General features: G+C 32.2%; 1 protein-coding gene across 1 annotated transcript in view; it reads left to right on the top strand.

Moving 5' to 3' along the window:
* Positions 1-3939: 3939 nt before the first annotated feature.
* Positions 3940-23044, top strand: part of LOC110998322 (G-protein coupled receptor moody) — a 32814-nt gene continuing 13709 nt past the window's right edge. Inside the window, exon 1 of the mRNA XM_022266885.2 lies at positions 3940-4295. The gene's annotated coding sequence lies outside the window, so the exon portion shown is untranslated. The remainder of the gene's footprint in view (positions 4296-23044) is intronic.

The raw sequence follows: 23044 nt of genomic DNA, 5'->3' as shown, positions 1-23044 counted from the left end.
TGTAAGAGGAAATCCTAGATGGTTCATTTCAAATAACAATCAGCATAATATCTATCGTTTTAAAGAATCTTTCGCCATTATTATTTACTTAAACAAAATGGACAAATTATTAATTTACTAATAATCCTATTCACGGTAGACGTAGTTAACCCAGCAAATTGTTTTGCGGTGATGTCAATTTACAAATATGAGCTTCTGAAGTCGATAAAACGGAAATTGCCCATAAAATTATACGCAGACATGACAAAAGAGGATTTACGCTAACTCATAAACGTAAATTTCACTTCAGTAAGTAGAAATTTGATACTCGCGATGAAGAAAACATGACAAAATAAACCTAAAGCAGCACTGATGTATTTGGGAAATCGTGGATTTCCCATTTGAGCACCATTTACGTCTGTCTGTTCCTTAACAAAGAAATGTAACAAATATATAGATGTATAAACTAGTACTATAACAGATAACCAAATTAAATTAAATTTCATAGTATAGGCCAGAGGCCTATATTAATGATAATTTAATACATTATAGCAGTTAAGATTCTGTTTTATTAAACTATCGGTGTTCATTGTGATGTTACAGGTGCCTTAAATTCGGTAAACAATGGCGAAAGTTCGATAGTCGGTGTTTGCTGAGACTATTTCCAAAGTATTTGTCCTTCGACGATTGTCAGAAAGCAAATATTAATGTTCCGATGGGAATAATACAAGTTAATCGACCCACTATTATTGCTAATCAGTTATGGTCTCACTTAAATATTATGTAAATTATATTTATTTACGTTTCGAAGAGGAATCAATGAATTTTTACTTGATATCGCATAGTTTACTTCGGGGTAATAATTAAAGTTATCAATAAAGCTTGAAGTATTTATTGGTTGTATCACAATCTACAACTTGATGTTGACATTAAAATAATGTATTCTATTGAAGCTAGACAGACAACCATCATTTGATACCCTGAAAACAAAAGACAGACGTTGGCAGTAGACCCTACTATGCGCATTCAGAGACGTTTCGGTAGAATATACTCTCCCTTTTGGGAGTTAAAAGTAAAAAGCAACAAATATAAAAATACATTTAGGTATTTAACATTTAAATTGGTCGGTTAATTAAAAAATCTAAGTAAGGTTACTTTAAGATTCTTAGAATTGTGTAAAGCCGAAAACGCCATCTTTATTAGTGCTATAATCTTTATAGACGATTTTTTTTCAGGTAGGAGCTTTTTTTACGTATTCTTTTAAATAAATACGGTATAAATAAATGGTACTCGTAAATCACAATTGATATAAATTGTATTATATTGAGCGTGAAATTGCAATCTCCGAGATCAAACTGCGAAATAAATGAATCCTGAATCGCAATCAAATGTTTCAACATTGTGACAATGTGAATAAATTCCATCGTGTACTGAACTTATGTCCTACGTCTAAGGCTGTCGGGAAAATTCCCGAGGGTAAGCCTCGATTACAACAAAGAGATTTTGGGAATATATGAAACAGATAACGGATTCAATTTCAACATAAAAAACGTTATATTGCGCATTCATTGTCTTAGAACGGATCAGTGTTGATTGCCTTTTGTTTAGAGTAGTGCTAATATATATTTCATTACTCGTTTGTTTATGAGTATCCCATGCAATTTCAGCTCTCATGCAATACTAGAATAGTTTTGATTCAGTCTGTTTCATAGTATAAAAGTAAAAGAAGTGATCTAATTTGCCAGCACCTAGGAGTAACAACTGAAGAAGTATTATTGTAAAGAGGACATTATAGGTTGACGTCGGTGGCGTTGATCATAACGCTGTTTTTGCTGAAAAATCTTAATAATAGGCTTTTCGGGTGCCAGTATTAAAAAATATACACCATTAGATGCAGATGGCCATTAGGTGCGGCGCCGTACAACGAATAATATTTCTTGTATCAAATCAAACAATTGAAAAAGATCCGTGGATTGCATAATACTCTTGTTTATAGTCCGCTCATGGTTTTCATAATTAGTGCAGTAATCGGGAAAATAAACCGAATCACACGAAATTCTACAATTATTATGCAAGCACACGCTTGCACCTAATTAATATCACAAACATTTACTGCTATTGTGCGTTGATTAATTAAATTTGATTGAAATCGAACTGTATCAATTTGCTCATTTTATGCGATAAATCTGCAGTGAAATTATTTGACTTCTCTTCGAATTAGCTTACCACAGTATGTAATTCAATATTATCCTGGAAGCGGTGATTATCGTTTGATTTGATACGACAGTTTAGTGTCGGTAACAAAATCCTTATTTCAACTAGGGTATAAAATATTCAACTAACGCAATACATCTACGCATTTAAACAAATAAAACCCTACGATATTTTTTATAATCACATTCTTATTCATTAAAGGGAAATCAAGCAAATTTCTATAAAATATAATAAGGTATTTTAAATAATCTCAAACCACGTTAACGAGTTTTACAGAAGCAACAATAGATTAATATGAATTTTTATTTAGATTTTTATGATTCAACAATTACAGCTGTTTACATATTTACCTACTGGTAAATTCCACGGACGTATAAATGGATACACCGGTCATATGTTATACCTAAAATGAATACAAATTATTAATTGAATTAGCTTCCAGATCACGTCAGCGGAAATTTGAATTACTTCGGACATTCGCAAGGAAATACAACAGTTACTTTTTGCAAAATCTTTCTTAAGCAAAATCATTTGAAGATATATTCGTGACTTGAATTAAAATCACGTTCCACGTACATTTTATTCTATACTAGTAATTTCACGAATTGATCAGAAACATTACTGGTTTCCTGAATTAATTTAATCATCCAAAAGATTTACTATTCACGGTTTATAAGTTTTTCATGATTTTTCCTCATTTATCGTGGAAATCAAATTTGTATGTTTGTTTTGTCATATACATTAAGAGTAATAAGTCATAAGAGTAAATTTTAAAAAAGTTTTAAGAAGATTACCTGAAATTATCTCTAGCTTCTCACTAAACCTGGATATTAATAACAACAAAAACCGTTTAATGGTGCTAATAAACTTTCTCTGATCTTAATGAGGTGTTTTTTTTAAAATTAGGCATTCACCAAGTGATTGTGATTCATTGTTCGTAAAGCAAAGAAAATTTTCTTCATCTACAGCACTTTTATGACTGTCATGGAATTAAAGTGATACCTATTTACCATATCTAAGCTAGAAAAAATCTTTCAATTGCCATTTAAAACTTAATAATTGATTTTGAATCGTTTGAATATTAAGTCAAGTTGATTTGTAATCTACGCACAATATCCTGCTTCGCATGTCGGTACTAAACTTATGCAAATTGTTGCAAAATAATATGCGATATTTAAACATTTTGAAAGCATTTTTGGAGTAGTAGTATATATAGAATAGCTAAAGCGGATACAGAAAAGCTATGCAAACATGTTTAATTTAATTATAAAAGGAATCACTACACTACAGTAAGATCCAATTTAAGTTTGAATAAATTACTTGTGTACTATAGAACTATTTATTTAAAAAAATCGTAAGAATAATATTAATAAGTGTTTACTAAGTTTATATGTACTGATATGCTAAATATGATATCTTATGACCATGTTTCTTTCTAAATTTCTTTCTTCTAAAATGTTATGCAAATATGTCAATCCACGATCCTCGAACCGTAACAATATGCTACATATAATAAAACACAGAACCGTACTCATAAATTTAAGCAACAGGGAACACAATTCAATTATTTGTTTAACTGTAAAAACTGAAGCAAACAATATTCTAAACTGAAATGAGAGTTTGTTTTTAGGCCTCCGTCCCTGTAAAGTTTATTAACCTCGCGTAGGCTCGTAGAAGGAGGCTGCATCATTTTATTTCAGCGGTCTACGTTCAAACCCGAACTCGTAGCGCCAGTCGGCGATCGGCCGTCCTGATGAGTAGACGCGATTGTAGGGAAACCTCTTTCTAAGCACGCCGCGTGTAACTTCGAAAACTTTACGAAAGTTATATTGTGAAATTGCTATTTTTTGCTGTTTAAATTAATATGAGTAAAGAAAAGGGAAACTAATCTAAATTTAATTTATATGATTAATCGCGTATCTTGATTGGAGTGAACTATAAACAGCTTGTAGTGTTTAGAAACAATTGAATTTTGATCGCTTGTGAATTATACTGTTATGATCTTTCGTTTCCTGTATGCAACGACGGAAATTGGCGCACGAGTCGAATACGAACACGTTCGAAATAGCCTTTGTTGCTTCCTACAGTAGAAAATATATTAGGTAAGTATAATTATAGTAAGTAGTATTTCTGTAACAATACTCTCTGTTTTCTGATTGAACACCATTATGTTTCTTATAGCAAACGGTTATTAATCTTATAAAGAACATTTATTCGATTTAAAACCACTATGTCCTAGATTGGTTTATTTGAATTTTTGAAAAAAGTTGCTTTAGAAAATGTAACATCTTGTCTACTGTCTTCATTTTCTTGTAGACTAATCTTTTACGTTTAGAAATTAGCTTGATAAATATAAAAGGATAGAATTATAAAAGAGAGAGGGAGACGGAGGCTCTTGATCACAAAGAGTGATATCCGGTACTTTACTGGTGGATGTAATAGAAAAGGCGTACAATAGATCGTAAAATAATATTTAAAATTTATTGCATTTTTCCTCTTTTTGGAGTTATTATTAACTTTGAGGTTTAAGACATACAATCGCACTTATGCTTGCGTTTGCATTAAAATGGACAATGTCTCGCGACATATTAGACAATACTGACTTGTATTGTCAGTAAGTATTGTCTAACACGCCGTGGCGTGGTATTTATTACTAGATACTAATGTTTCATTCGTTTTTCACATTATAATATTATAATGTCGTTTGAATGGGTATATAAGACGGTTTTTATTCAAAACGATACGAAAACGATGTATGCCTATAAACCCGCAGAGACACAAAAATACAAAACGCGTTTTATTCAATTTAATTTATTCAGATTTATTTGCATTGTATTTAACACCAGCGTAAGTAGCTGTTTAATTATTTGATTTAGCAATTATTAATCTGCGTAATACGCTTGCACAAATAAACGTTAATAAACTCAATTATATTATAGAAGATTATGACAAGTAAACCACGATATGTACTCGTTGCCAAGGATTCTCCTAGAAGCAATTAACACTTCTCGCGTCTACGTCAACAAAAGCCTCCTAACATATTGAAAATGCGATTTTACAATTCCAATTTATTTCAACGATACCACCCACGATTTAAAACTGATCGCCAATACATAAAACCACAAGCGTTGATTTTGAAGGCTAAATCTTTGCTAGACGTTAATTCTTATAATTCTTTTAGTATGTCACAAAAACAATTGAAAATTTTGAAAGCGTGAAGCCACTGCTGTTCAGTAAATGTGCTAACAGTAGGTATTGTTAATTTAAAAGTTGCCTAATATTTTGGTGCACTCTTTCATACAAATCAAACTAAAGTTAATATGTGATTTCAACTAATGCTGCTTTGAACCGCTGCGAAATAAAAGAATTTTCTGAGAAATGACCGAGCAATTGACCCAGTTTTCTTGAATTTCAATATAATAAGGATGTTAGCTGAGAGGTCGGGAAACAATAAAGTATGACAGGCTCAAATGCGGCGAAGCGTACTAAAATTCATTCGTCTCTGGTTTTATGAAATGGTTTTTCTTTTAAACTTTTGTAAATATCTAGCTAATTTATAATGTTCAAAAATGAGTATTTCAATTAATATTAAAAATTTATGTGTTGTATTGACGGCGAATCTACCTTTTAGATCTAGTTATGAATACGAAACTTGCAAAGACAGGTGCACAACAGTCAGTAAACAAAATGAAATATTCTGTAAACAAAGATCTTTCAGAAAACTACTTTTATCAACATATAGCTTTAAGCTTGTTGGCTTTTGGGGCTAATATAACATCTTTAGTTCCCAAAGGGTTGTTTGTTCTCCGAAAGTCTCTTGTTTTAATTGCCTATGTAAAACAGTTAGTACTTAAGGCAAATAGTATTTAGTCTAAGGAATTCAGAAACTTCAAGTTTCTTAGAGTCACGGTAATGAGGATTTTGAATGACTTAGACTTAACAGATTACTTTTTAAAGCTTTCTCTATTATATATTTACTAAGGGTTTGTCATTGATTCAGCCGTAAATGCGAAAATAGCGGATTCCTGGGGAACAAAAGGTAGTTAAGAAAATTATTTTGTAAGCAATTTCTTGTACTAAACTGGTTATACATTGTGATTGCATAATATCATGACACTCACGTCGCGTGTCTCCGAGTATTGCATTAGAGATGCTACTGATCAATCTAAAAAATATTTAAACGGAAAGCGCCATCGTTTCGTCGTTTTGTGAACATTATGTGTATTAATTTATTTTTGTATGAAGGAGTAGTAGGATACATATTGATTTTTTATTCTCTTTTTAAGAATAATATGCTGAACATGACATTAGCAAAAAGGGTCTGTCAAGTTTTCAAGGTGAGCCGAAGTCAGATTCCAAACTTTATCAACTGCGTAGTTTTTACTGCCCCTTGGGTATTTTGAAGATTGTAAAGAGAGTAATAAATCAAGTTGATGAATAAGAATAATTTACTTCAGAAATATAGTATGCAAGCTTATTTAGGCAGAATAGCCTCTCCAAGTTAAAACTTCACTTTATAAAAGAATGTTATCGGAAATGGTACTCGCACTCCATATGGATGCCCAAAAAAAAAAAAATATTTCATCATTCAACCTAAGACCGCTTACTTGCGGATTATCATCATATCATTGCGGACATCAGGAATGCTATGTTTTATCAAGACTTTGGAGTTTATTTTTTAATATACTGTAAATTGTATATTACAGAGAAACTAGTAACGTAACAAGATGACAATTTTTTCTTCCATATTTTTAACAAAATTTTATCTAGGACTTCTGCAAACTTTCCATTACTCCTGTAAATTGTTTAATTATTGTTAAAAGGTTATTTTTTTATTGGTTCATCGCAAATTGTTTTAAAATCATTTCAATAGTGTTAGTGAACATTTGGAAAAACAGTGTTTATACTATTTTTTTGGTTTGTTTTTTAGAACTTAAATTACGTTTTAGCACTTGCAAGAATCGTCCAAAACAAAACATAATTTATATGTAATATCTATTTTTAACCACTCCTACAAACCGAAAACAAGATAATCAAAGGGCTTTCAGGAATTAAATGCGAACGAAATCTAATATTTACTCATCATCAGACTTGGAAAATTCAATCCAAGTAATACGATTAATTTGAATGTTGTCGACGTCTCAAGGATTCCCAGATAAATTGGAAATGAAAAAGTCTGACTTACTTGGGCCATGTCAGCAATACGACTGCTAGTGACAGCTGGCTGCCAAAGGTCAAACACCTTGGCATCATAACCAAGTCGCACTGACACTACTCCGATAACTAAACCTGCTGTTTCAATGATAACTTTGTTATAAGTTATACACTTTCTCGGCCAATTGTCAGAGTATTAGGTAATGTCGCTCATTTTTATTTAACACTATTTCTTTAACAAAATATTAATAAAATTAAAATAAGTGTTCAATAAGTTAAAACAAATATTTCTAGCCAAAGGAGTTACAACTTTAGCTGTTGCCACGAGACAACCAAAAAAAGTCTAATAATATTTTCGTAGAAGCAAGTGAACACTCATTTACTCCCACTCTGTATGTACGTGAAATCCTTGCTCCGAACGAAGTAACGTAAACGAGATAAGAAAAAAATGATTTCTAAACATCTGACAAACATTTTTAAATATCTGTTTTATATTTGTAAATAGAACAAACATTTTCAGAAATAAAACCGATATCAATTTAGCTTAATAATCAATTTGTATGAACTATATCTCATTTGTATTTATTATGGTGTTACACTAACATTACCTGTTACGGTTAATTAACATGTTTTTTTACTTATCTCATTTGTCGTTATTACAGTGTTTGATTTAACGTATTTTTAATTACGGAGATAAAACAATATATTTTAAATAGTTGAGTGTAGTAATTCTCGTCTTTTGTCCTCTGAAATGATAATAGTTTACGTGTGATAAATTATCTTAAACAACCGGACGTCGCTGCTCCTTTACGGTTGTAGGACTCGAATAATGACTGGATAAAGGACTCCAGTGGGTTGAATTACATTCGAAATATAATCCAGCAATCTACGTAAATGCTGTAATTTACGTCATTTGCTCGTTTCATATAAGGATTCCTTTATTGTGCTTCTAGAAGCTCGTAGATCCTTTTAGCAATAAATGAAAATAATAATAAACATTTCTTTTCGATACTTGTCTGAAAATAAACTTGGAACCCTTATGGTAATAAATTTATTGTTGTGACTTGCGAAATTTAGACGGCCAATCGCATCTGGATAGAAAATAAGTAACGAATTCGGTAAAAAAATTAAAACATACATTGCTGAAGGTAGCGCTAGATATTTGGAATACGAATCCGATCAATGGACATCTAAGTAAGTGGTTTTATATTTATCACTTGGCCGTGTTTCGTTGCCCTTGTCACACAAATCTTGAAATAGTGTTTATTGTTCCCAATTCCGTTAAGAAAATCTCTTATTTATTATATGATAAGAAAAAATGTCTGATTAAACTTAGCGTTTAATATTATTACATTGCAATCCATTAAACAATAATAATTTTTTGCTTTTTCTTTTTCTTAATATTTTTGAATATGACAATCGTAGCTCTTATAATGCACCTGAAATTCTTGAGAAAACGTGACCTACACCCATCCCTCGTCTGTCGGCTTCACCCTGAATTATCTCTCAAAGTATTAGCGAATATTAACCACGCATTCGCGAATTACCTGTTCTACTGTTTATTTGCTGAGTCAATCTAATTTTGTTAACTCGTGTACAATACGTTACCTTGTGTTCAATTTGGATTTTCATTCATTAATTAAAAATTAAAGGTTAAACATTTATTTCAAGGCGAGGAATTCGATTCCCATTGAATTAATAATAGTTTATAGTTGATAAGCACATGCTGATCTGGCGTGTAGGCACGTGCCTATTATTGATAATATTCTCAAGGAAATGGGTATAACTGTGTCATACTGAGTTGCTGAACACACACACAAACACACATCTTCTATATCGTTCAGTACTATGAAGGACTTAATGTCAATTATCAATGTTAGACGAATATAGAAAAATTTAATTGATAGCGATCTAGCTGAAGTGTAGAGGGTACCTACTTAAATCAAAAAAGTGAGTTTTTTTTCTTTTGTCTAGACGCGGTTGATATCTAAACTTTTTATAAGATGCGAAGGTACGAGGCGCATAACATAACACTTAACAGCGAAAACAGACACCTAGTTATAACATAAATATTTAGGAACTATTAATTAAGCTCCACCGCAAATTGCATACAACGTTTACATTAGGTTTTCTATTTAAACAACAATTTGTTTAAATATAGGGCTAAGGCCGAGTCATATTAATATAATTAAAATTGGAATGAACACCATGTGTTTTAATTTTATATAATATTTTCTTTGTTAGCTTTAAGGCCTGTTTCACAATGTCCGGATAAGTTCCAAATAAGCTATTTATTACTTATTGGTAGGATAAATAGTATTTATGCGTTTCACGACTGACAGATAGACGTCATGAAATTCGAAGTATCTTATTTGGAACTTTTATCTTTCGAATAATTTATGTGTTGCATAGCTATTTGGCACTTTATCCATACATTGTGAAACAGGCCCTTAGGGTGATAATAAATTTAACTATAGTTTTATATCGAAAGTATTGTTTCATTTATACAGAGTATTTAATAGAAAACACACTAACACACGAAACTATCTATCTAATTTTACACGTTTTTGTTATTTTTGTTTTTATAATACGACAAACGCATTATTTTAAGTTTATCTCACACATTGATTTATTTTTATTTTTTATTACTCTTTAATGTAAATTATTCTACGGTTTCGATATTTGTAAATATGTGAGCAACATGTATACTAACAATACAATAGTAGATCTGTGGAGTACATTGTCTTCACTTATGATTATTTAAGTTATGTATACAATTATTGTAAATTATATTTTAAAAGAGTAAGTGTAGAGATTCCTGCCCATTCCTTTCCACACGAAACTGCCTTCTTGAAGGGGCAACAAGAAGCATCTTTATATTTTATTTAAAAGCGATATACAACGCAACATATTCTATGCAATACTTAAAATATATGTAAATAAAAAGAAATCTAAAAATAATAATATTTAAAACACATAACACTATTAAAAATATATAAACTGTGGTTACGGAGTTACGAATGGATCACCGCGGCGCACGATCTCACACGCAGTTTAACCGATAAGACAATAAAACGTATAAAAATAAAATCGGTTCGAGACAGTTAAACTGAACCCCAGACACGTGCATTACTTAGTTTAAGAGCTTACTAATACGCGGTGATAAAAAGCAAATAAAACTTGATCAGAACAACGCACGGATTATTCTAAGCTAAGAGTTTCATTGACTTCACTAATACTAGGCGATAATCTCCAAAAATTTACTAAACAGAGAACAGAATTTTAAGAAATATCCTTTTCTTACTCGAACTTATACTTGACCCTGTGAAGTTAACTTTTTTTTAATTTAACAGGGCATTCTCAAAATATCCACTTTCCTGAATGTGAATAATAAAGTCTATTTTCTTAAAAGGCCTGCGCGTCCCGCCTGGCCCGGGCGAAAACTACTCCAGAAATATCCTCATGATATTTATGGGCGAGTCGTTGCCCGCTGGTCGGTAGGACCCGCGTTAACTATTGCAAGCATTCTTGCAGTAGTTAAAACTTCATTTTGTATTTTTATATAATAAAATAAAAATGGTCTAAGACTCTTGTACTAACCATTGACGAGTCTTAAAGATCGTGAAATAATAATCGTGATTGGAATAAAATCGTTTTTTGACCGTCAAAATATCTCAATTTTTGCCTCAAATGGATCCAACTACCTATTTGGTAAAAATGATGTTGACTTTTAAACGTCTTTTAGAACAGGCTTACTCTTGTTTATTTTATGAAATTTCGCCATTTCAACAACACTATGTAATATTTAAAAAAATAACAAATAAATTAGAATTCAAGAGCTGCGAGAAAGCGAGTCGAACACAAGTATTTGTTTTAAAAGAGCGCAGTAGCATATCGATTTTCCTCAGCCCTCATGTTTTATTCGCATAACATTACAACATGTGCGAAAATCAATTTTCTCTGTCAATAGTGTAAGTCAACGTGGACTTAAGTGAAACGCCCTCCAAAATCATTCTTTCCAAAGGAAGTATTTTCGGTCCTTTCTTATTAAGCATAGCACTTCTAGCAAACCCATGGTCATCCACAAAACCATAAGGCTTGCGAGGGGTGACAAAAACAAAAATGATTTAAAAAAATAGAATTACGTATTCCTCACATGTGGTTTTAGATATTATAAGAAATTAATAAATGCATTTTCATACTTTTCTTTATAAACCTTTCCGTGTTTTCACGCAATCTTTGATATAAACATAACTCATAAATGGAACCCATTCAATATATTTGCCTCAATAGGAGAACAATCTCTTTGAAACTTTCTCTTTGTCCCTTTGAGCCCATCATGAGAATTGGCAAGTTCCATTTACGATAGAGAAGGTTAAAATAATAAAATAATAGAGAGGGCAAAGCTACATAAGATATAAAAAAATACTTAGTAAATAATTAAATAATTCGATATGTACGTTTTGCTCACTCTGAATTTCTTTGATTTTTAAGCGTGGTGATTTCCTAAATCATGGGAGTTACGTCCCGAGAGTACAACCAGTCGTAGGCACTCTTCAGCTGTTAATTTGCATTCATTCGTTTCATAGTGTAATAAATTTGTAAAATAATAATAAGTAATCTTAAATTCATTACATTCGGCCGTCCGACTACGTGCGATCTCCTGACGCACGGTATAATCATGGGAAGGTTTTATAAATTCAAATAAGTACATTAACAAAATATTTTAGTTTCGTGTGAACTATAATTGTAACCTATCCATACATTTGGTTTTAATGAATTATTCATTACAATAGTATTAAGTTTCATTAATTCGCTTAAATTCTTTTGTTGTACGCGAGTGGTTAATATTGAGTAAAACGAAAATTCTCTATTATTAGCACCCCAGGAAGCGTAAATTACATGGTGCCGTTATTTGTATATATGTATATTAAGTAGAAAAGAAGGTAGGCGCTGATTAATGGAGCAGAAGAAAATGTACTTCAAATGCAATCTAAAATAATCAATCGAATCAAATTACACAAAATATTTTTCTCCAGTGTTCTCTTCAACTATCGTTACTGTGACTAATGTATATTTATTTAATTATAATTAATCTTACAGCTTATACTTATGTTCAAATGTCAAACTTTTCGTCGCTAAGAGGTTGTAAAGTTAGTTTCGACGCGAACTTATTATTTTTAATATTATTAAGTTTTACTTTACTTAATAATAAAATATCTAAATCGATGCATAACACATAACTTTTTGATAAAAAGCGTATTTCGTTTCGACGATGAAACATAAGCTTATTGGATTATGAAGTCTAGCACTTACTTGACACCTGATATTGAACCTTAAACAAATGCCTCGCATTTTATGGCTCGCCTGAGTAAACTATTTCTGCTTCGGATTCCATCGACAAAATATTGGAAAATACCTATTTTAATATGTAACGGAAAATGTTTATTTATTATTAATCATTTAGAATACAGAAGAAAGAAAAATGCGTAGGAAAAAAAAGATACTAAAAAGTACTATTATGATTACGAATCTATTAAAAGCTATAAGACTATTGCTTTATTACTAATTAGTTAAAAGTAAATATTATACAGCAATTTAGTGAATAATTATTTCTGAAACTATTCCCAATATAGAAATAGAAGGTTCTTCATTTATTTCCGATATGTGCTAATTGTGTCCCATGAGCGTATCTCAACTAAACCTCATTTATTGAAGCGATCGATCTATGTCCATTCTTTGACAAAAAAATAAATAACCCAATGTGATTGTTTTTGATATTTATTCATATGCATTTAAATCTATTTATATTACAAAATGGCAATTCATTCGTGATCGTATACCAGATGAAGCAAACGCCCACGGGCTTATTCTTGAGACCAATGTGAACGTCACCAGAACTACTATTATATCAAATAATCCTCTAGTACTATACTATTATCTGTACGGAGATACAAAAATGGCATTGATATCACACATCAGTTGTTTATAAAAGCGATCCAAAAGAAATCTTCTTGAAAGATATCGCACATATGTAGTCTTCCAATGATAATTTAATTATAACCTACCGTAATTTAGCTTTTGATATTCTCATAATTTTGAATAATATTGTTCTTACAATTATTATTGTAGCGATTAGTACTTTTTAATAAATATGGTTTGACGTTTGTTTGTATGGTATGGCATTGAGATTTATGGCTTTTGAAAAAGTGTATTGCTGAGCAATGATAAAATTAAGCGCAGGTCCTGTATATCGACGATAAGCACCGAGATTCAGGAGCTGTTTCATTCATTTCTCGCAATGACATTATTTTCTTCTTAATTCGACGGGTTTCGACAAACTCTGACTTTATCAGTATTATACCTATGTAGGCGAATAGTACGCGGCCGCCCTGATCTTTTCTGGTTTCCGACAGACGAAGTGTTTTTGTATCTGTTGATAGTACGATAAACGAACATACAGCTGAACCAAGCTTTTGAATGGTGTCTGGAATATGACCGACGGCTCTATACCTAACCACTTTGTGCAAGGCGATCACTGCTATCCTTGTTTCTTTAACAACTTATTACATATTGTAACATGAATATGAACACGAAAAAATATGCGTCTTTCAAATTAAAAATTATTAAAAAGTAGTACAATATTCATAGCCAGACTTGGAAATACACAAAATCATGTTATATCAAAGTAATCTAAAAAAAGACTGGGCAAAATGAGGCAGCAAGTATTACAAATATAATTTATACATACACACAGTGTATATGAGAAAAGTGTTATTAACAAATCAACCATAAACACGACGTAACATAGTACGACGCAAGTATTAAATTGAAATTGGGATATCATGAAAATGAATGAAATAAAACGCTGCTCTTGTTTATACAATGAAGACCAAATTGCATCTGCAACGTGTAAATATTAAAATTCTATCGAAACCGGAACTTGGTGTATTAAAATTTTATAAATGCTTTAATTCCGCGAAATTTTGTTTTGCAAAATATAACTATTACTTATTAAATAATAAATATATTATATAATTGTTTTGAGACAATGCTAGTTACTCCAATTAATCTGGTGACAGCTATTAGTATTAGTCAAGTACTTTCACGAAATATAGCTGACCAAAAGAATGATGAAGAGGCCATAAATGTTAGACCAGTCCATTTCGTCGGTCTTTGGGCAAACTGGAATTTCCTCAATTTCGTTAAAACGGTATGTTATGACGGTTCTCATTTTCCGTCAAAAGGTCTGCTTGATTATCGCTAAGTCCACCTAAACTAAGACATACTAATAAAAGTTGAATTAGTATAACAAAGGCAGTTTTTTCCCGCCTTTACGATATCTTTTATATATTTAAAAAAACCTATACGAATATAGTTTTTCAAATTTGTTTAGAAAAACAAATTTGTATATCCAACTAGTATACTCGGATATAACATAATGTACGTAGCGTGTTGTGTATATTGATTTGTAAGAGCATTAAATTGGAAGTGGCCCAATACCGATTGTTTCAGTTTATGTTAAAATAATGTTCAGTCTTGTACCTACATCCGCCTACGTCGTTTCCGGTTGATACACAACACGACAGATTGATCCTCGAATGTAGGTTCCGTAATAAAATTAGCGTAAAGGTGCTTTACGGCCTGTAAGCAATTTACCCATTTTCGGAAACAGTTTAAAGTGTCCCCATTTCGCAAATAAAATGCCCTTTTAAACAAGGATAAAACAAGAATCTAGGTCGGTAAAGTGTCCTTTGCATGTCTTAGGATAGCAATATGAGTAAAATTTATTTTATATCATACACTGTTAACTATCAATTACAAAGGGAGGTTTAGCTACTTTGGCCAAATGGCCTAGAGAGAACCGGAGTGGGTGCAGGAGAAGTTGGGGTCGATCGCCTACAACAAGGCAAGGCAAGGCCTACAACAGGCAACAAGTCGATGTATCGGTTAGAACTTTAGATAATCAGAATTGAATATTATGTATTATATAAAACTGAGAAAACTACTCATCTATCTTAAATAATTTAGTTATTGAGAATCCTTAGTTCTTTAATAAAGGTAAAACACAAAGTACTCCGGCGTTAGACAACAAATATATTAGCTGCAATCAGAGGGATGCAGTTGTTGTGCGAGAGTTCCCCGAATCTCGTAGGACAGACTTTGTTCTCGGGAATTTCACAGTAAAGAATCACTTAAACTTAAGTAAGTCTTAATTCTGTTTAAACAGATGGAACTTTCAGAAAAAAAAGAGAAAGAATATACTGTAATGTATTGTAATACTGTAATGCAATTAGAATTCCCTGGGGTTAACTCTGAAAGGCTACTTAATCGTATAAGAGTTAATTTAAATTTAAAGTAGCAGATGGGTTTGGTTTAAAATGTTGTATATTTCAATTGCGTATTGAGAATACAAATCTACAGGCCTTTTTTCATCGTAAATTATTCGTAGGAAATGAAACTCATTAATAGCCGCGATCGCTTTCCTTCCGCCAACGCGAAGACTCTATGATACTGATCAACGATCTCTTCCAATTATTAATCTTAAGAAATGCTCACTCAACTCGTTTCTTCATTGAGAATTACGACCCTTCAAAGAATAAGAGTATATCTATGCTATTGTATATTAATTTTTAAAACATTAAATCTATGAACGTAGGAGTTCTCAGCCCCATCTGTCCCAAACTTACACGCCATGTATCGGTTTGTTCTTGTGGCATTGTTGTAAGTAAAGCAAATAACTTGAGGTTTACCAAATCTTTAAAGAAGTTATCATATGAGAAATGTTATTACACTTCTACAGAGTATCTGACTGATAGACTTTAGTTACTTGATAAAAGTTAGGTTTATTAATGTGAAGTACATTCTCCTTTTCGCAATGTAAAGCCAAAGCAAAACTATGGTGGAGAAAGCCTATCCAAGCTCCTTATTGTAATAAATTAACCCGTGTAAAATATTAACATAAGGAATGCAATAAAGATTTGAGTTTGAGTAAGTTTAAAAGTTTTAGAACGATCTATCCTGGTTTTTTACAGGAAGTTAACCGTTCGTAGCAAAGAGTATAAAAATATATTCTGCTCCAAATTCTCATAAATGTTATTCTTTTAAATTTCCGTTGTCGGTAAAAAAATTAAGCAAAACAAATTGTAGACATTCAACAACCTTCTTTGTACTCAAAGAAAGTCAATAGCTCGTGAAACTGACAAATAGGTAACGCAAATAGAGCCCAATTCAAAAACTGAGGATAAAAATTGTTTGCGAACTGACACTTGAAAGGATTTCACCCTCAGCCGTCTCTCGCAGGTCCACACAAGCTTTGTAGCATTTCTTGCTCTCTTTTCTCATATTTACAATATCTTTTGAAAATGCATAAAGCTAGCAGTATAGACTAAAACGATTACTATTAATAACACGTCCTAATACATTGGGAAATTAGTATTACTTACATTTAGTGTTTGAATGGTAATAATTAACATCGTTCTGGATGAATGATTTGGTTGCATAATAATATATTTCTACCGTGAGAGTTCGACACCGAGTTGGAAATAATTAATAGATTGTGATAAAGTAAAGTAAATTTGATTTATTAAATGTTTGATAATAGACGTAATTCAGATGGTAAATCAACTTACCATAAAGTCTTTTAAGAGTGGACGGTGCCCTGTTTCATGCATCATTAATCACAGCTAGGCATGTCAGTCTTACATTGATAAATAACTCTAGAAAAAGCAATGTATGTATTGTTGTCCTTTAGAAAATGATATAAAAAGGATTACGGTTGCTTGAAGTTCGTCTTGAGCTTACAAAATAATTCAAAACCGTGCATTATTTATTCGAAGTTACGCAGCGATACAGAAGGTCCTACAATCAAATCTATGTCGGGTATTACTTTTAAACTTAGCTTTACTTAGTTCTAGAACTGTTTAATTCTCTAGTCCGTCCTCTTAATAGCACAATCTACAAAGTTTTCATGTAAGAAAAAACTACCAACATAATTTAAAACTTTCTAGTTTATTTGCTTTTCTAAGTCCTACTTCAGTCTTGCAGTCTAGCTCGATAAAACTTGAACTAATATTACCAAAGAGTTATGTTTAAAACTCGTCAGAGTGAAGACAACGTTTGAGGTTGGCCCTGCTTGCTCTAAGCCAAGCAGGGCCGGGAAATAATTGGTTGTTTATTTTTGTAATTGCACAATATAGATGTATTTAATATATAATGTTCTAAATGTCATAACAAATCATTGTTGAATATTTCAGTGCTACACGATTTACTACACCCAAGTTCTTTTAATACAGAACACATTTTCGTTTCTTAGCGGTGTAATACTGTTTTTTTTGCACAGTTCTTGCAAATAATTTACCAAAATAAAGTAAATATACATGCCAAATATACTTAACTGAACCCGATCTCCGTCGCTCAGTGGCCAGTCAGGGCCAGTCATATTATTAAAATACGCTAACATTTATCTAGATTTGGATCAATGATATGAAAGCACTGGATTTTGTAAGTTTGCTCATGTTTGTGTATTTCTAACAAAAACTTGTTCTATTAAAAACAATGTATAAAAGAGGAAATACAGTAATATATCAGTAACTTATCTAGTCGTTTTGGATAGTTTAATTTGTTTTGGTCATCGAATATCAGGTTTCTCACATAATCTCATTTTAAACTAATATTAGAGTTCTTCGGAAAAAATGCAGATTAAATAAATGCTAATCTAAAAATTGTTACCATTCATGACACGTTTCGCCCTCGCGAAGGATCTCAAAATAATCAAATAATAATCAAAAGTGGATTACGTCAAAAATTATGTTACAGCTGTGGGTTTCATGTTTTTGGTAACCCTTTTGAATATGTAACTAAACAATAATTGTCGATGAAAACAAAAAGCCAATACAGAGTGCTTTAAATTTGATTACTTTTCTTTAGAAAATGCATCATTTCAATAAAAAAACAAGTTTAACACAGTTTGGTAAGAAAAATTCATTATTACAAGAAAACGAAATAATAGACATATTGGAGTTTTCTTGGAAAATATCAGAAGTAATAAATCTACACGTGCCTTCGTGAGAACATAATATTGCACTGCTTTCAAGTTCAAACGTTATTAACGGCGGTACACTTTTTTGCTGCGCCATGTGACAGAATCACTAACCAACTTATATTCAACAGGAACTATCACATACATTTAAGAGAAGAGGAACATGATCAGTCTACCCTGAATGAGCTACGTATATACACAGATGGATCAAAAACAAGGTGTGGCTCAGGCGCTGGTATATTCTCTCTTGATCTCAACATCAACATACACCTACCCTTAGGCACACAGAGCACGATCTTTCAATGTGAATGCGTCGCCTTAAGAGAGGCAGCCAGAGCCGAGCAGCGGTTAGGAGTTAATGACTTTTGCATTAAGTTTGTATCCGACTGTGCATCACACAGAGACAGTGCATCCGTGCTGATGGTGCTCGGAAACGAGGAATGCGTGAATGCGAGGCTGTGGTTAAACAACGTACGGAAATCCTCGGAACAGTGAGGTCGCTCCGTGAAGCGTGTGAAGTGGCCAGGCGATATCTGTGCTTCTTGAAGAAGCTAGGCTGGCTAAATTAGCAAGCCAGACTCAACGCAAAACGGACCAAATTTGAGTCTAATTGTGCAAAATGAGTCCACCTACCTCCCTAACGGCGGTAACACACCTTTTCTGCCTGTTGTTTACCTCATTTTGAATTTTCTTTTATTGAAACTAATAAACTTTCGTCGAGATAAACTGACATACGATACGATTAAATACATCGTACAAGGAATATAATATGTTTGTTATTAAATAAATTTAAACACTATACGAGTGACCATCGCAATTTATTTGTGTAGCAAATAGTATGTATTAATAAAATATATTATACATTATTGTAAGAACATTCACAAGATTTACTTCGGAATTTTGTTTTGTCCGTCAAACATTACAAGAAACGTCCGCCAGACAAGCAGAGTGGAAAAACAATTACACTGTAAATATTAATAGGATTAACAGATGATATCAAAGCGACCACGTGTGCGCCATATGAGACAAAAATGTGTCTTAGTTTTTGTGCACGTGTTGACAGATGAGGCGGTGAAATGATGCTCTAATATTTATTCTTTATACCTTTTATTTTTTAATTATCTGAAGCCCTGTAATATATAACTATTTATCACTGCTGGTATCATCTTAGCTGCTTACATCAAGTGTCATATATTTGTACAGAATCGAAAAAGCTACTGGCGATCATTTACCATAATAATCGCCATTTCATCCCCACGGGACCGGGAGTATTTGCCTAGAGCCATGAAATAGGTACTTACTCGAAAATGCCATCTGTTCTACGACTGACAATATTCAACGGACGAAGCGGTATCACTGCGGCGGGCAGGAGAATTCAAATTAACAATGTGTTTTAGTTTAGATTTAAAAAATTGAAAGCATATAAGTAAACATAATACTTTTCTAGATATACTTAATATTAATAGTTAAATTTGAAGAAAGAACAAACTACATAAGTTTAGATTTATACGATTTGAAAATATTCGTGCTGATGGGCGTGAACATGTAACGTATTTCTATTGATCGTGGAATAAATGATTGATTGGCACACGGGTGGATCTAGCCTCGAACTCTTTTAGGGAATTAAATTTACTTCGCAATTACTTGTACACCGTATCATGGATAAGTATATATTATATTATATATATAATTATATATATATAATTTTTTTTTTACTCCGATGGAAATAAATATATTACTCTCTAGTATCATATTGATCAATTTTTTTATAGAACAGGGGCCAAACGGGCAGGAGGGTCACCTGATGCTAAGTGATACCGCCGCCCATGAACACTGTTAATGCCAGAGGGCTCGCAAGTGCGCTGCCGGTCTTTTAAGAATGGTTCCACAAAGTGGTAGTGCGCGGCAAAAAACTGTCTTGAAAAACACGCAGTTGTGGAACGGCTGGAATTTCGTATTCTGCCTCGACGTCCGACTATGAAACCCAGCTGCAGGTAATAATCTGAACATCTCCTCTGAGCACTCTTCATGGTAAATGCGGTAGAAGATGCAGAGTGACCCCACATCTCTATGCAACGCCAAAGGATCAAGCCGCTCGGAGAGAGATTGGTCGTGGACGATTCGAACCGCTCTTCGTTGAATTCGGTCAAGTAGAAGGAGCTGGTACTGGGAAGGCCCAGAGGTGAGAACAGTACTCCATATATAGTTGTGATCTAAATGTAATATGATGGCTTCTTCCAGTAGAAATTATTCTCTTTGTCAGTATACGATGTAACCAAACACAAAACAACCTGTGTTATACAGAAATCTATCAGATGGTTGTTATATAGTCAGTGAACATCGGCTGAAATTGGGATAACATAATCTTTTCCGTCCTTGGAGCTTTGCCAACAAGTTCGATTTCTATTAGCTTGAATTAGTTCAAACACCGGAATATGTCTTTTCTTTTCTGTTATTTGACACTGATCAATATTAAATTAGGCCCACATTCTTTGACTTAGATGGAAGATGGAACTATTAAAAACTGAATAGTAATAGTGTTTGCTAAGTGATTAAGCGGACAATGCTCAATGCTGCACTGGTTGCTTCGTCCCTTGCTTTTTCTTTCTACGCGCTCAATGAACACTGCACGTGTTAGTTTGTCCGCAATGGAAAACATCCTGAGAAATGAACGCCGTACTTTGTTTTTGTTTTTTTGTATGTGTGTGATTTGAAACCATGAACCAATTGTTCATGTCCACTACAAAATAATTACATCGTTTGATATGTTATGAATATTTCTTCATAATTAGACCACATTCCTTTGTCAAAATAAACGAGACACCTCGGTTTGTAGAAATTTCATACCTTCTTTAATTTCCTTAAATCTTACATAAATCAGAATTATACGTTAAACTAAAATAACCCATCTATTTTCGTCAACCTATATAACGATACCGGTAACGAGTAATTTAAAAACGTGTTACGGGCGGTCAATGACACTATTATTGCTGACACTATTACGCACCTACGCGTAATTTGACCGATTTTGATTATGTATCAGTAGATACATAATCACCCATTTAAGCCAAACTCTGATATTACAATTCTATACTTATTAACCAATATTTAATCACATTAAGAGGTAAAGGTTTAATGTATTATATATTTACGTTCAACAATATATTGTATAATATTCTTTCAAAATATGTTATAGATTAATTAGAATTTATAAAGGCTACTACAATCCAATTTTCAATGTAATACTAATTATTATATTATGTTACAATATTTTTAAGAAGTTGCAAGTTTACTTAAGGTTTAAATTAATCAAAATGTTTTCCTTAATGTTATTCAATTACACATTAATCAATCTTTGAAATGAAACAAGGCGTTTGAAATTAATTAGCACATTTAAGTTATCAATGTACATTTGATATACTTTATTTCAAATTGTTGAATTTATGTTTATTTTGCACAATAGTATTTTTCTGATTTTATACGTTACAAATTGTTCTCTAAATAAACCGAACTCAAAACTTTTAAGTAGGTACTGTTCATGACCGTTTAAAAATTGTGCATTCAAATTGTTACTAAAACTAATTATCTCAATGCCATTACATTACAAATACAAATGCTGTTTTTCTCTACAGAAAAAGTAAGCTGTTTATTCCGGAACAACATATTTCAATAGAAGACGTTATGCTGAATATGAAATCTGAATATCAGACTTCCTGTCACGCATCACATGAACATAGATTTTATGAAAACATCAAAGTTTTTGGGTCGTTGTATTTCTCGTAAGTGTATCTGGATGTATTTTTGTGATCGAACAACGAAACAATTGTTCACGCTTTTCACAATTTAATCTTCTATAATGTATGTTGTACATGTTCCTTTCATGTTACCGGAGATGATGGTGCTTTCATGTTTTTTAATTATTTAACTCAGATATTAATATTGTTTTCACTGCTTGGTTGCTTTTGCTGCTAGGCTCTTGCAGAAAAATCTGTCAACAGTTTCTACCCAATTGATTGATTCTTGGTAAACATTCTTTGGCAATTTATGCTTTTATCATTAACATAAAGAACAGATAAATAATAAAAGATATATAATATATAGGCAATGTTCTCCCGTACAGGTCTAGAGCGAGACCAATAAAGATCACAATACCCCACAAATGAGTTTTCGTATTAAGTACGTTATAATTTCTCCTCTATGAAAGGAAATTTAATACTCTCGCATAATGGAAAACTCAAATTAGATAATCCGATATGCCAGGCGTAAACAAAGAAAATGTAATAGAAATAATAATTCATCAGGCATTGAAAGTCCTTTATATTTGCTAAATCATTAAATAAATTGACGTCTTTTATTTATAAATTGACTATGAGTTTACTAATTGTTTTATGCGTCTTTCGATCAAGATTTCACGTAAAGTACGTTCGTAATACTACGTTACAAGAAGCTTCTTACGCCTTTTTAAGTTGAATATTATTATATTCCTGTGAATCATATAAATGTAGAAGATCCGGAAACAGCTCTAACTGAATCGTGATAAAAGTTATCTTCTGCCGGAGTATTCTGCCCCGTCGACCCCGTTGAGTAGGTTATTATTAGGAAATAAGTGCTCCTGTTCTGCTAAGTATTTTTACTTCTTAATAAAAAGGTAAAAGG

Source organism: Pieris rapae, chromosome 13 (assembly GCF_905147795.1).
Source record: "Pieris rapae chromosome 13, ilPieRapa1.1, whole genome shotgun sequence".
NCBI classification, from domain to species: domain Eukaryota; kingdom Metazoa; phylum Arthropoda; class Insecta; order Lepidoptera; family Pieridae; genus Pieris; species Pieris rapae.
Note: the sequence above shows the minus strand (reverse complement) of the source record. Positions and strands in the feature narration are given on the sequence as shown.